This window comes from Onychomys torridus, chromosome 4, assembly GCF_903995425.1.
Source record: "Onychomys torridus chromosome 4, mOncTor1.1, whole genome shotgun sequence".
NCBI classification, from domain to species: Eukaryota; Metazoa; Chordata; class Mammalia; order Rodentia; family Cricetidae; genus Onychomys; species Onychomys torridus.
Window position 1 is genome coordinate 21,634,990 of NC_050446.1, and position 14,405 is coordinate 21,649,394.

General features: G+C 37.1%; 1 protein-coding gene across 2 annotated transcripts in view; it reads left to right on the forward strand.

Moving 5' to 3' along the window:
• Arhgap15 (Rho GTPase activating protein 15) overlaps positions 1 to 14,405 on the forward strand; it is a 606,350-nt gene that overhangs the window by 242,830 nt on the left and 349,115 nt on the right. The gene's annotated exons all lie outside the window — the stretch shown is intronic.

Consider the following 14,405-nt stretch of genomic DNA (forward strand, 5'->3'; position numbering starts at 1 on the left):
GTTTCTAGAAATCATGAGAATTTTGATAGTCACAACTAAACAAATGGTATAGAAGGTTAGGTACAAGGCAAGTGGTGGCCACACATCTCTCTCTCTCTCTCTCTCTCTCTCTCTCTCTCTCTCTCTCTCTCTCTCTCCACGTTTCCTCTTTTTAAATAGTTCTTACATACGTAAATGAACTCAAAGTAAATACTTTTCCACCTACAAACTCTAACATTCCAGTTATGACCAATGGGAGGACTCATGATGGTTGGATATGAACTTTCCCTAGGGCTATCAAGCTGATTGAAGGAAGAGTAAAAGAACGAATAAGAGAGAGATGAAACGTTAAGACATTGCCTAACACACATTGTGAGTGTGGCACTGAACCAGGGCAAGCAGCCTCTCCTGGAAAAGCACACGACAAACAAGGACCCCCTGATTCTTAGGGTATCTATATCTCCATGAGTGAATAATGTGTTATCATCATGCTCCTTCTATTTTGAAAACTCTTGAACATCACTTGAGGTAGTTTGCATTTATTTCAAACTAGTCTAGCTCATAACATAGAGAGGTTTCCATACAAATTCTGCATTTTTTTTAGGGTGTGAGCCTGCCTACTGAGAGCTGCTTGGCTCTGCTGCAGTTTTAAGGTGCACTTCAGATTCTTAGTCTCCCCAGATGATTATATTTTCCTGGGGAATGCTGAAGTGTTCCTGCCAGCTTTGACTTCTCATATTGCTTTCTATACCCTCATCTTATTGGATGCTTGCCATCAATATTAAATTGTTTTAATCCTGGTTTTTTTTCCCCATGTATTGCTGCTTTGCAGTTGGCGCTGATTCTTATGCCCCTTGAAAGGTACTTGTGTGGCAAAGATTGAAAAAAATTTGGCAGTTGCTGTCAGGGTTAATGTAGAAAAATAAATCTCTTATATTGCCAGTTTGGATTTAGTTTTCATTTTTAATGGCCCCAACAGATGTTAGAGGAATCCTCTACTTCCTGCACACTTCCATTTTTACAGCTGGTACTGCTTGACTGGTTCTTGACTTTGGGCGAGCAGTTCCTGGGTGTTTACACAGTGATTTACAGACTCTATCTTGTAGACTATGGCCATCCTCTTCTTCTCATTCACAATTTATCCTGAAAGGAACTGAAATCACTGTCAATGCAATCTCTAGCTGTGTTACTCTGTCCAGGACTTCCTAGCAATTCTTTTCCCCCATATGGTAGTATGAAAGGTTAGGAATAGAAGATATAATAAATCACAACAACAACAACAACAATAATAGTAGATAATAGTAGTGATGAGGTACAAAAAGGTCATTTACAAGCAACATAACTGGAGATCCTATCTTTATTGGTTTCTCTTTGCATAGGTTTTTAACCATTTTTTTTTCTTCAAAGCATTCTCTCTACATTCTCTCTAATTTGGATTTGGGTGACAGTTCTGTTGCAGTTTTTCTTCACCTTCTCTCACCTTTATTTGCAAATATCAGCTACAGACCTGTTTCATCAACCACTCATTTCTTAGAGCTATTGTGACCAAGTACCACAGATGAATGACTTAAAATAACAATTTCATGTCTCACAGTTTTAGAACCTAGAAGTTCTGAATCAGGGCATCTCCAGAGGTGTGTTCCTTCTTAATACCAAACCCTTCTCTTCTAGTTCTGTATGCATTTTTAGCAATATGGGGCTTGACTTGGAGTGCCGTTGTAAAACTAAAATTCTGGGCACCAGTGCCACAAGCCACAATGTGTGCCTTTGTGCATTCTGTCTTTTGTGTGTCTTGTTTATCTAAATTGTCCCTTTGTGATAAGGTAACAGTTGTATTAAGGCACCCTATACTAACCTTATTTTAACTTGACTACCTCCTCAAAGGATTTCCAAATAATGCCATTTCTGAGAGGAGTTTAACATAACTTTGTAAGGAAGGAACATAAGTCAGTGCATAAAACCATTTAAGGACAGAATCTTTCTCATACTTGCTTCTTGCATCCCCAAAGATTGACAGCTTTTATCTGTTTAGAAGACCCTACAGGGCTGGAATTGCCATCGTCTATCTGCCATTTTATAGGACAATTCACTTGCTCCCTATAGTTTCCATAGAAAGAGAGCATCAAATGCAAATAACTCAACAGAAACATGTGCTTAAATGTATCCTTCAAATAAAACCTTCACAACCAGCTCTTTAATGAATTATAAGAATTTGCTTGGCAAATATCTCAGCTCAATGAAAGAAAAACTAAGCTAAGCTATCAAACATTCTAAGAAAGAAAATGAGCAGGTATCAGTAACACCAACCATAGTTTTTCTTTCCAAATTTCTATTTAAACTGTGTTAAATAGAAAGGTACCAGGATTACAACAGATACTAAGGAAGCTTATATTTTGGTGGTGGTGGTGGTGGTGGTGGTGGGTGTACTTTATGCATGTATGTGTGCATCACTAGATGTGTACATTCAGAAGTCAGTGATTTCAGTTGGTTGTCTTCAGTTACACTCCACTTTGTTCCTTAAATTGCTCTTACTGATCCTAGCATCCACAGACTTAATAGAGTGGTTGGCCAGTAAACTCCAGGGGTGGTCCTTCCTATGCATTCTGGCATGAAGAGTGTCATTGTTACCTGGATGCTGAGCATCCAAACTCAGGCCCCTACACTTTCTCAGCAATCTCTTACATACACTGAAGCTTCTTCCCCAACCCATAAAATTTTATCAACTCATAATTCCCTGTACCAATAGTCAATAATTATTTTAAAAGTTTGATTAAGGTAGGGGGAAAAAGGCAGAACACCTTTAATAGAAAGGCTTTTAAGTCAGAAGTACTGGAATATTTGCCTAAGAAGTCTCCAAAGTTTTCTTCCAATAATATTATATGCTTATCACTGTCACTTGCATTAGCACCTTTGTTTTCTTCTTGAAATTTGAAGACAATAGATTATTTTATTCAAGCAGTTATCTTAGCTCATTTAAATAAGTACAACATGGCAATACTTTCATTTCAATGAATCCTTATTAAAATTAGAACCAGTTACTAATAAAAAAGTATTTTGAAGTTACTCATGCAACTAAAATTAAAATGTTTTAATATCAAAAGAATTGTATTTGCAAATCTCTACTACATTAATTATGTTACTGTAACCCTTTAACAGGTCACTTCGTCTACCTTAGAAATATTTTCTTATAGTTCTGCCAAACATAGAAAGTACACACCAAATAACATGTGTCACATAGTCTATGCTAAGGAAAGTATAGCGATAAAATAAGCAAAAAACAGTTGTCCAGAAAAAAAACACTATTTGTAGCTTAAATTGTTTTGCTTGCTAATTCACTTGCATTGACATCACACAGACCATGTCATGCTCACATGTAGCTGGTGAGGCAAGGACATTACATGATAGGTTATTAAACGAATTACAATGGGCAAATCTGATAAGGTAAGGATTTTGGATGCAGGAATGAGGAAATGTCTTAGAGAGAATATTGAAATCTTTGTAACTACTAAAATTAGGGGCTAGTTATGGAAAGAAAATTATAGTTGAAAGATTTTTCCCTGCTTGTGAGGGGCCACCCTGGGAAAGCCTTAGCATCCTCCTTTAGCAAGGGACAACACCTCCCTAGGCTGACTGTCCCTACACTGTGTGTCAATGTAGGAAATATACTTCAGATTCCTATTAAAACAGCAACAACAACAACAAAAAACCCAGGATATTTAAGCACATGCCTATTGGATTTTTTTTTCTTTCCGATGATTTTTTTATGGAGTTGATGGAGATAAAAAGATCAGCCTGTCAGCTTGCTGGCATGAAATTGGAGTGTTTAGGGTTTGTTTTGCCTTTTTGCAAGATTGGTCCACAAGAACTTTAAAAGGAGAAAAAGACGATGCAAATTAAATACGTTAGAAACGTATGTCCCATCTGTTTTCATTTCATTTTTAGAATAAGGTTTTCATACCTTCCTTTATTTTTACATTCTATGATACCACACTATAATGTTGGCCACCTCAGAGACAACTAAATTAGCTATCCTGACCATATGGAAAGGAAAAGCTTTACCAGCTAAGGAAACAAATTTAACTCAGGCAAAAAGGCCTATGTGTTTTAAGGCTGGGGCGGGGTGGGGGGGGACCACACTGCTAAGAACATAGTAGGGGATTATAGCCTACCTGCATAAGTAATATTTGAAGAGATTTGGATATTCCCAAATAGTTTCTCTTTTCTTGGCATCAATCAGAAATCACCCATGTCTGAAGTGCCCTTCTGATGTAGGCTGGCATCTGGATGTATTTGTATGTAAACCCACAATCAAAGACGTGGAAGGCCATCTATTTCTGTCTCTGCTTCTTAGAAGTAAACCAAACCTTCTCTGGTTAGAACACAGCCCATTATGAGAAAAAATGTTTTGACACACTTCACAAAAGAAAACTTTCCTCTAATATCAATTCTTTGGAAAATTGAATAAGACATCCCTTTGTGAAAGAGATTTTATTTCATTTCTCCAAATGTCAATAGTGTTGAGCATTTGATAGAAGCCCTAGGATACGATTTCATTTTACCTGGAGAGAAGAGTCTTATAAATTCACATATAAAATTGATGATTGCTTCAGAAGTCTACCAATCTCAGGTTTTCATATCAGCTACAGGGAGGGAATGGAACTTACAGAGGTAAAGCATATGTTTTCTAGCCACAAAAGAGTAGAGGAACAGCTGTTTGATGTGGGACCACTTTAAGTTGACATGTGCAGTTATTTACAATGAATGAAAGTATCAGTTATGTATACAAGCTGTGAAGACAGGGTATATCATTGCGGGGGGCGGGGGGAGTTTCAACCAAAGTGTTTTCTACCAACCTGATAATAACTCTGAAAACAGAGGTACTTGACATTTACATTTCTGATTAAAATTAAACTTTACTATCAAAGTAATAGCCAAAGTTCTAAGTGAAGAGAAATATTTTAAGAGTTCTTCTATAAACTTTGGAAGGGCTTTTACTGGACATTATTACTAGCAAATTTTTTTTTACCAAAATACACAACCAATTACAAACTATTAGTACACATTCAAGATGTGTCTTCATATTTTTCCTTTGCTAGGAGATGAAATTAGAGTTCTCTTTTACAATAAGCAAGAACTTCCCAACTCACAGACACAAAACTGTCAAAATATCTTTAAAATTCTCTCCTATACTCTTTTTTTATGAAGACAGTAATCTGCAATCAATGACAAGAACTAATCAAGCAAGAATAATTGTTATTTTGATCTGGATTATGTGGGTTCTCTGGGTGTTTAAAGGTTAATGGTTTTCCAATTTATGTGGATGATACTAGGATGAGCAGAGGAGATGAAAATCTTAAACAGCAGTGTTTTTGATGGTGGAACATGGTGCTAAAATTCTAGAATACAAGAATAAAGACTTCCTTCTATTGTTTATTGAGATTCCTTAATGATCATATTCAATTCTAATCATTGTCATGGTCCAGTTTATGGCCACCATTAAAAAAATGAGTACCTTCCTTAAAACATGCGTAATAAAATTAACACTATTGATAAGCAAATGAAATGTGTATGAATTCCATTTGAATTGTATTACAAGCTGCATTACAACTCAATCACCAACACAGAGCTTGCAGACCATCTGCATATCATTAGGCGAAATATTATAAAGTAGACAATAATTACCATAGATTTTCCCAAAGTAATTGAAGATATGAATGAACTGTTAAATAACTAAGTAGATACAGCCAAATTAAAAATTTGATCTAGTTAAATAAGCCATATATCAAACAAGAGACTCCTTTTTAAAATTTAGAGTTAGTTTTGTGGCAAAGCAATTAAATACTTTCAACAATTAGTGAAGGAAAGACAAAGAAAGCATTCCTTGTGTTAGATTAAGAGGTAGAAGAGTCAACCCACTTGAGAACCAAGTTTGAGAAGAGAAAGTACAACCGAATCATAGGTTTATTTTCTTTTGACCTGTTGTAGATTTATGTAACTATCTACGTCGAAAGGAAGCTTCATTGAAGCTACTATTAGTCAAAATGCCCAGAAAAACTAATCATGGGGTGCTCAACTCAGCTGATAAATCTACCCCAAAACTCCTACACCTAAGGCTCAGGGAGAATCACAAAAGAAGGGATAAAAATACAGAGCCAGAGGACAGGGATGTCTGCTGTGAGATGGTGTAGTCTATATGTAACAAGAAGGACAGACTTAGGAAATCTCAACATCATTTTTACCTAAATAAGATCTGAAAAATTATTTAGGAATACACATATATGAATACATACACATATTTATATCTGTAACAACTATTAAATAAGAAGACAATGAATTTGAAAGAGAGCAGGGGCAGTACACATGAGGACTTGGAGGAAGGAAAGGGAATAGAGAAATGATGTAATTATTTTATAATCTCAAAAATAAATTTAAATAAAGTAAGTAGACCATGAGTTTTTTTCTGGCATAACTCAATGATTTCAATTTTTAAAAGGCATATCTTGGCATGTTTTTCTATTTCTGCTCATAAGGCCTTATTCCTCTTTACAGAACATATTCAGTACATGTTTTTTAAAGACAAAAGTGGCAGGCTTCAATGTCTGGTGCATTTACTAATAAGCCCAGGTCTGTACCAGATGGGCAGGTGAAAATGTGATTATGAGGTGTGGAGATGGTTCTGTCTCTGTAAAACATGCTCTCCAGGTTACATGTGCGTCTGTTATGTTCATGAATTCTCTGAAGGATGATCTTTTGGTTACTTGCAGAACTAATCTTGCCCCATAAAACAGTCTAGAAAAGAGGAAAAAATGTTGCCTCTTTTAACACGGTCACAATAAATGTTTCTTCCTGTTTCCTGAAAATCAAGTAAACAGAAAGGTGTCAGGATTTTTTGCCTTGTCAGATTTAGAACTTTGTTGCTGAAATACTGGTTCATTTTGGGAAAACTTGAAATGCCTTGGCTATTTACCGTGTAATTGCACAGTAAGGATCAAGTTGCATCTTTCTGTATCATTCTTTAGTGAGATGTGTACGGGGCAGACAAAGCCAAAATCCATCCAGGTGGTAGAATTCCCCACATAGACATTTGGGCTGAAGCCTTCAAATGTCAGGTGCCTGGAGAGCTCATTTAATGAAGGGGCTATCTCTGCCAGCTAGTCAGTAGTGTGAAATATTATTTATGTATGTAGAAGGCAGGAGCTTCCTGTCATTTCCTTGTGGGTTTGGGCAACTTTCTTCTCTCCAGAATGCAAGTTTTCCATAGCAACTTCACATCAGCTCTACTCCTTTTGTTCTATACCTCTGGCAAAGAAAAAAAAAAGGTTTTTATGGCATTGAAATCATTTTCATTTAAAAACAAGGATTTCAGATGAACCAATTCTTTATTGAAAATACAACAGAGAGGCAGACAGTATGCACGGTACCCTTGGTTAACTTTTAACTTATTTAAAAGTAGCTTGTTGAAGATTGAATATTTCTATGTTTCACTAGAGCCTTTAAATATAAAAGAGATATGAGACTATATCTGACACCATCAGGCATATTATATTAAAATTTATGAACAACTTCATCAAAAACCACTTTCCCTCTCCTGCATAGAGACAGATTTGTTCTGACATGAACGTTACATGGCTGGTTGCAGCCTCAGATTAATGCGAAGACCCTGGCGATTCCTTTTAGACGTTATTTTATGAAATAATACCTGTCAGCTGCTGCCTGATCCTAGAAGAGGGGGCAGGTTTCCCAGGTCATCTTGCCATCTGTCAGCGAAAGCTCATCTGTCCCTCTACATTACCACCTGATCTGTGCTAACAGGCCTCACGGGGAGGCCTGCTTCATTGGCCCAGTGGGAACCAGGGAAAGAGACTGCATGAGGACATCACCTGTGATGCTGAGATTTAATTATCACTGAAGTGATGAAGATGTGCACGCAGATTGAAACGCTTTTGAATAAATTCATGGAGCAGGCTATTCTCTGCTTCCCCCTCCCCTCCTGTTCTCGTTTACCCCTACTCTCAGCCAAATGTATACCCATTTCAACAAAAGCTTACAGTTGCCCTCACAGGGAAACCCATGGCAAGCCAACCCATGGCCAGCCCCCCCTCTCCACCCCACACACACACCGCGGTTGTGTACCAGCATACACATGCAACAAAATATGCCCACTGAAGAACCAACCTGAGGAGAAAGAACAAGCTGTGAACTTGGGAGGAAAAGTCTTCGCTTTCCACTGCAGCCCTGCTTATTTTCTGCCAAAGTTCCTTGTTATCAAATTTTAAAGCTGTATTGATTGTGGCTGGCTTGAAAATCAGATTTCATTGTGGGGCTCACTTTTGACCTAGGGTTTTGCTCAGTCTGTGGTAGGAGCGCCACAGAGTTACCTGGGCTCTCCTGCGGAGAGGTAATGCTAGAGTTCTCAGTGGAGGTAGAAGTGAGAGAGAATCTAAAAGGTGGGCAAGGCTTACACAGCCCCTGGAAACCCCGGGACTGTGTGCTCCAGCGTGCTCTCTCAATCAATACCCTACACAAAAGTTATTACAGGCCCGGGCCTTTTTGCCTTCCAAGCCGCTTAGGCTGTATGTGGCATTAATTCTCTCCTGTACAAAAATGTAGTTGATAATCACCTGGCTGAGAAAAGGATTTGGGCTTGCAACAGCAGATTTCCTCGAAGATTACAGAATAAAGCCTAGTTTCTTGGGATAACTCAGGATAATTAACCATAGTGAAATATGTTCCCCTCAGTGGTTCATGCCCGTGTGATACCTTTGTTAGATGCAACCACAGAGAAACATTTATGCCATTATGGGAGGCAAGATCTGATTTTTACCCTGTTCTAAAACACGCTATGCAGCACAATGCTAGGTTTTATTTCGTTGATTTTCAGGAGCCTGCCTTAAGTCTAGAGGCCCATTATTAAGCAAGCACTTAACTCAATTGACTCCTAATTATAAAGTTACAAAAGAAAATCATACCCTGCAACCGGCCCCCTTTCCTGCCCTGGCTATGTGACCCTCAGCCACTGTTGCCTGTGCCTTCAAAGGTTCCAGAATTCTCTCTCCACCATAGCTTGCAGCACAAGGGACATTTTCCCTATGAAGGGAGATTTGAAATAGCCAAAGAAAACCCAGGGTTTTCCTAGAACAATGGTAAGCAGAGCCTGCGTGTAATTCCTTGTTCTTTTAAAGGGAAGTCAAGAGCAAACTTTGCTTGGATTCCCATTTCAAAAATAATTACTACACATTCAAGCATTTATCATGTTGTCACTGGAATCTGGGAAAGGTTATTCTTTGGGGCTTAAGGTCACAGGCGAGAATGTATTATTTGAAATTAACACATAGGCTATACATGAGATTCCTAGGGGGCAAGTAGAGGTCCCATAGCTTCCAAAAGAGTTGACAAGTGAATAAGGTAACTGGGGCACAGAAACTTATCATGCTCTTGTGAGAATGTGTGCTGAGAGTCAAAACAATACATTTCCACACTGAGGGTTTTGTTGTCTGGGATCATATGGAATATTAATAAGCTTCCATTTTCCAATAATTATGAAGAATTCAAACTTAAGTTATTAAATTATATACAAGTATCTTAAACTATGTGTTGAAATTATGTTTTATGGAGAAATTATTTTATAATACACATTTGTCAGCAGATGTTTCATTGGTAGGTAGTTTAAAGAATATGCATGCTTTTGAATGCCAAGTCCAGCTTAGATTATGGGAGTATACAATCAGAAGTGTATGTGCAAGACATGAGCATATTCCCAGAATGCACACCTTGTAGCTCTCAGTGGCATTCACACATACGATCCTCCTGTAGACGATAAGGGAGACTGCTTTTGAAAAGCTTCTTCTCATGAGTGTAGCTTGTCAGCAGCTATGTAATGCTAGGAAGTCACAACAAGAAGTAGGATGATAAGGTATTAAAGAAGAATAAGTGGGAAATGAAGGAATGTGCTGAGAAGTTTTATTGTTTTTGATTGAGAGAATATTGGACAAACTGTGTATAGCATGCACAACTCCTTAGGATCACTTTGATCTCTTCTAGCAAATGTCATCAGTATTGGCGAATTACTCAGTACTCAATGGGAGGGTATCTTCCCTTCAAAACTAGTTTATTGTAGATGTGTACTTAAGATTAACATATAAGTTTTCTTTGAAGCTCAAGTCATGTTTAAAAGTATAATAAAGAAGGGAAAGAGGAAGAGGGAGAAAAGTCTATACTTTTATAGACTATCTCTATATATTTATTTATATACAGAGTAAATTACTGTTTTGGAGGGGTGGGACAAGGATTCTCTGTGTAGCCCTGGCTCTCCTGGAACTCTCTCTGCAGATGAGGCTGGTCTCAAACTCAAAGATCCGCTTGCCTCTGCCTCTGGAGTGCCAATATTAAAGGCATGTGCCACTTCCGCCCAGTTCTACTTTGTTCAAAATTATTTAAGTAAAGTATGTTTCATTCTATAGGCTTCTGTTCCTGCATTTAGTTTAGAATTTGTGAGATTAACAAAAGAAAAAGAGTGACCTCAATGTCCTAAAATATGTGAAGAGTCAAAATCAGCATCCTCTATGTTTTATATTGGATTATGTGATTCATGTTACTATAAATTTTATAATTTCAATACTAAAATTTTCAAAACTATATTTTATTCCCCAAGAAGTGAGACTTTCATCATCAGGCAGGCACTGTAATGTTGTTGGAAGAAATGCAATGTCACTATAGTGTATCCTTTGGAGAAAGCTCTCAGGATAACTTACAAGAACTCTTAACACTATTACATGATAGGTAAGAAAAACAAGGTTAAGGTTATATTTGAAGAAAATCTATTGAATATTATATCCTTCACAGGGCTTCCTGTCCAGTTGGGTTGTAATTGGGAAAAAAAAAAGAAATACTTCCAATTGCTGTCATTAGAAAGCTAGTCTTACTATAAGAACAACCCAATGAATATGCCCATTGTAACTACTTCTTCCCACTAACTTTTGTTGGTTTTGGAATTCTTATGTTCCAGAGGGTGGAACCTGACAAGATCATTTCCAAACTGCTTTTATGATTTATGGAGACAGCAAAAATTATCAAGCACTTTCTTAAAACATCCTCTTTTCTAAAACAAGACTATTAATTATTGATGCATATACAGTGATCACTAAATAAGCACATAATACATACAATGACAACTTAATTAGAGCTTTCAAATAGATTTCTTTGCTCATCCATTGTGACAAACATTTAACTTCCCTACAACTTTGCTACAACCTCATTAACATTTTGCATAAACTAACAGACGCACAGAGATTAAAGCAGACATAAATATGCTAGTCTGTGAAGCATGGGGGATGCTCAAGGTGACACAGGAGCTGGTGACATTCAAGACAAGAATGTAAGCGTCAAGTAACCCTAGTCCCCATCAGAACTTTGAAAGAATAAAAAGACTGTGAAAAACAAATGCTACACCATAAATTATGGCCACATGAAAAAGTATTGAAAGTATCACCAGAATAATCATTTGTGGTTCAGACAAGGTTCTAAAGAGCCCTCAACTCCATATGATGTGTATGTCTTATGCCCTCTGTGGTTCAGCAACCTCAGCTGTACTTTAAATGGTGATTATGGCAAACTGTTTCAGCATCTTGTATCCCAAATGGTGACTTGACTAGCCAGTACTATCTTCTACCTACTGCGAACAGCAAAAAATGAAATACAAAAGGAGCATCTTGGGCAATAGGAGCTGTGTTTCAGAATAGGCATCTTTTTATCCTAGCTGAACACCTGTGAACTGTAAGGCATTACCAAGTACACTTGAGTTTGACATTTATTTCACATTTAAAGTGCTTATTAAGCTAAGAGTTAAGGAGGCAGAAGTCCTAGATCATGTAATAAAGTGTATTTTCAGTTTCTTTGCTGCACATTGTGACAAGAAAATGATAAAGTACTCCAGGACCCTCGACTAGATCATATCCTTAAGAAAAAATGTGAGATCAACGCTTTCTTTGCAGGGAGGTTTGAGAGAAAAAGACATTGAGAGCAAGATAGAAAGGTTTCAGCCTCTTTCTACATCACCTAACAACACCATAGTTTGGCAACCCAACCAAACATGAACAGCTCAAAGCATCTAGACCTTGCATTTGAAGAATACAGTAATATTTTAAATGTGTAATTATTAACATTAAAAGGGTTTATAATTAATTGAGAAAAATTATGAATCAATCAGAATGTCAAAGGAGAGTAAGTCAGACTACCAAGAAGAATTTTAAATACAGAGGTGGTATTTCATTTTTCTAAAAGTTTTTTTTTTATTTATCTTATGAGTGTTTTGTTTGCATGTATGTCTCTGTATTGTGTGCTTGCCTGGTACCCTGTGGAGGGCAGAGGAAGGTTCAAGATTCCCTGGAACTGGAATTACAGGTGGTTGTAAGCCAACATGTGGATATTGGGGAAGTAAACACAGGTCCTATAGAAGAGCAACCAGTGTTCTTAACAACTAAGCAGTTTCTCCAGACCAAACATTTCATCTTAATCATGAAGAATTGAGTAGATATTGCCAGGTAAGGATGTTAAAGATAGTTCAAGACCAATCAATATATTTATATATTTAACTGATACATGAGTTATTATACAATATATACAAGTTAATATATAAATATATATATATATAATATATTGTATATGAGTTATAATGTATATTATACAATATATTATATGTTTATATTGATATGTATTAATATATTATATATAAGCTAATGGTCCAACACTGACCTAGAACTGTAAACTCCATGTAAACAAGCATAATGCTGAACTTTACAGTGTTTATGACTAAAATTGACATTTCTTTACTATATTTGAAGCAAATTACTCAATTACCACTAACACTGTATTTAGCAATATCCATTCAGGAGTGTCTAGAAAGGCCCTCCTCAGAATAGAGCTTTAAATTGAGAAGAGGAGAATGACTGGGAATATCCAAGAGAGTCTAAAAGATTGCAGAGAGAAATAGCATCTCATTCAAAGACCATGAGGCGGGACAGAGCATAATTTATTTAATGATCCCAGAGATATCTAGGATGGATGAAATTAATGAGGAAGACGGAATGTTTTATGTCAGGCAGCAGGCAATGGCATAGTGTCCCTGTCAACTATGGTCAACACGCTTCCCTCTTACCGGATAGTGTGGGATACTACATGCTTCCCTCTTACCGGACAGTGTGGGATACTACATGCTTCCCTCTTACCAGACAGTGTGGGACACTACTGATGGTTTTAGCAGGAGAGACGGGGGGAAAGTTGCTCTGGAGTGCAAAGTGCTGAGTGGGGTGGGGGGTACTGGAACATGCATGTGGTTCTAGTCAAAATCTAAACCAGAAAAAAAAAAAAAAAAAACAACTGTTAGGCCTTCCATGCTCCATTTATATTTTATCAATTATTATTGTGACATTATCTGCTCTAATCACTACCCATTAGACATGATCAGCTTTTGCATTCCCTTAAACTTTGTTCATAAATCAAAGTTGCTTCACTGATGAACTTACCAAAATTCAGGTGAAATGCAAGTGCATAGTTTCTGTTTGTAATGAGTATATTCATTTGGCTCTGATTAAGAGTTACAGAAAAACCCTACATAGTTGCACCGTCACTGTTTTTCTATACTTCTAATGCTATCTATCTAAAAATGATGCCATCCCCTGGGCAGGACGGTATTTTACCTAATATATCAAGGAGAGTGAGCTGAGTTCCAGCTCAATTCAGGAACAGCATCAATGTTTACAGATCTGTCTGCCTAGGTGGTGGGCATACTGCTTAAAAGGACCATAGGAATTGCCATAGCAAGCTACTTGATGCTGCTATGAAAGAACAAATAGAGAGTTTGACATACTGAAAGAAGCCAAGAGTTTTTACAATAAGCTACAGGTAAAGATTCTGAAATAAAAATTTACATCATTTTTTTCTTTAACTAATGCTAGCATATCAAGTTTCCAGAATGATTTTGTGAACCCCAAGCTACCTTGGAGTAGAAAACTATCCTTAAATACATTTCATTTACTGGGCTTGGTTTTCTAGATATTCACTGAGACTCAATTGAAAACAAATTCAGGATAGAAGAAACACCTTGATATGCAACATCCAAGAGAACATTGATCATCATCAGCTGTGATGACTATAATAGTGTCACATGTATGGGTTTTTGAAGTCTGTAAAGCTTATTTATGTGATTTATCTCATATTTACGAGATTTAGCAATTGAGACAACAAGATGAGATGAGACCCAATGTCAGAGGAGGAAGGACAATTCCTGAATTTTCCCTGACAGTCATTTAAAGAGAGAATTCTTGTTCACCATGCTATTTTTTTCAGTGCAGCAATGAAGGCTATCAGAATTTCTTGCCTCCTCAGGTGAACCTTCCCTAGGGAGAGATGTAGAAACAGACTCTTGTCAA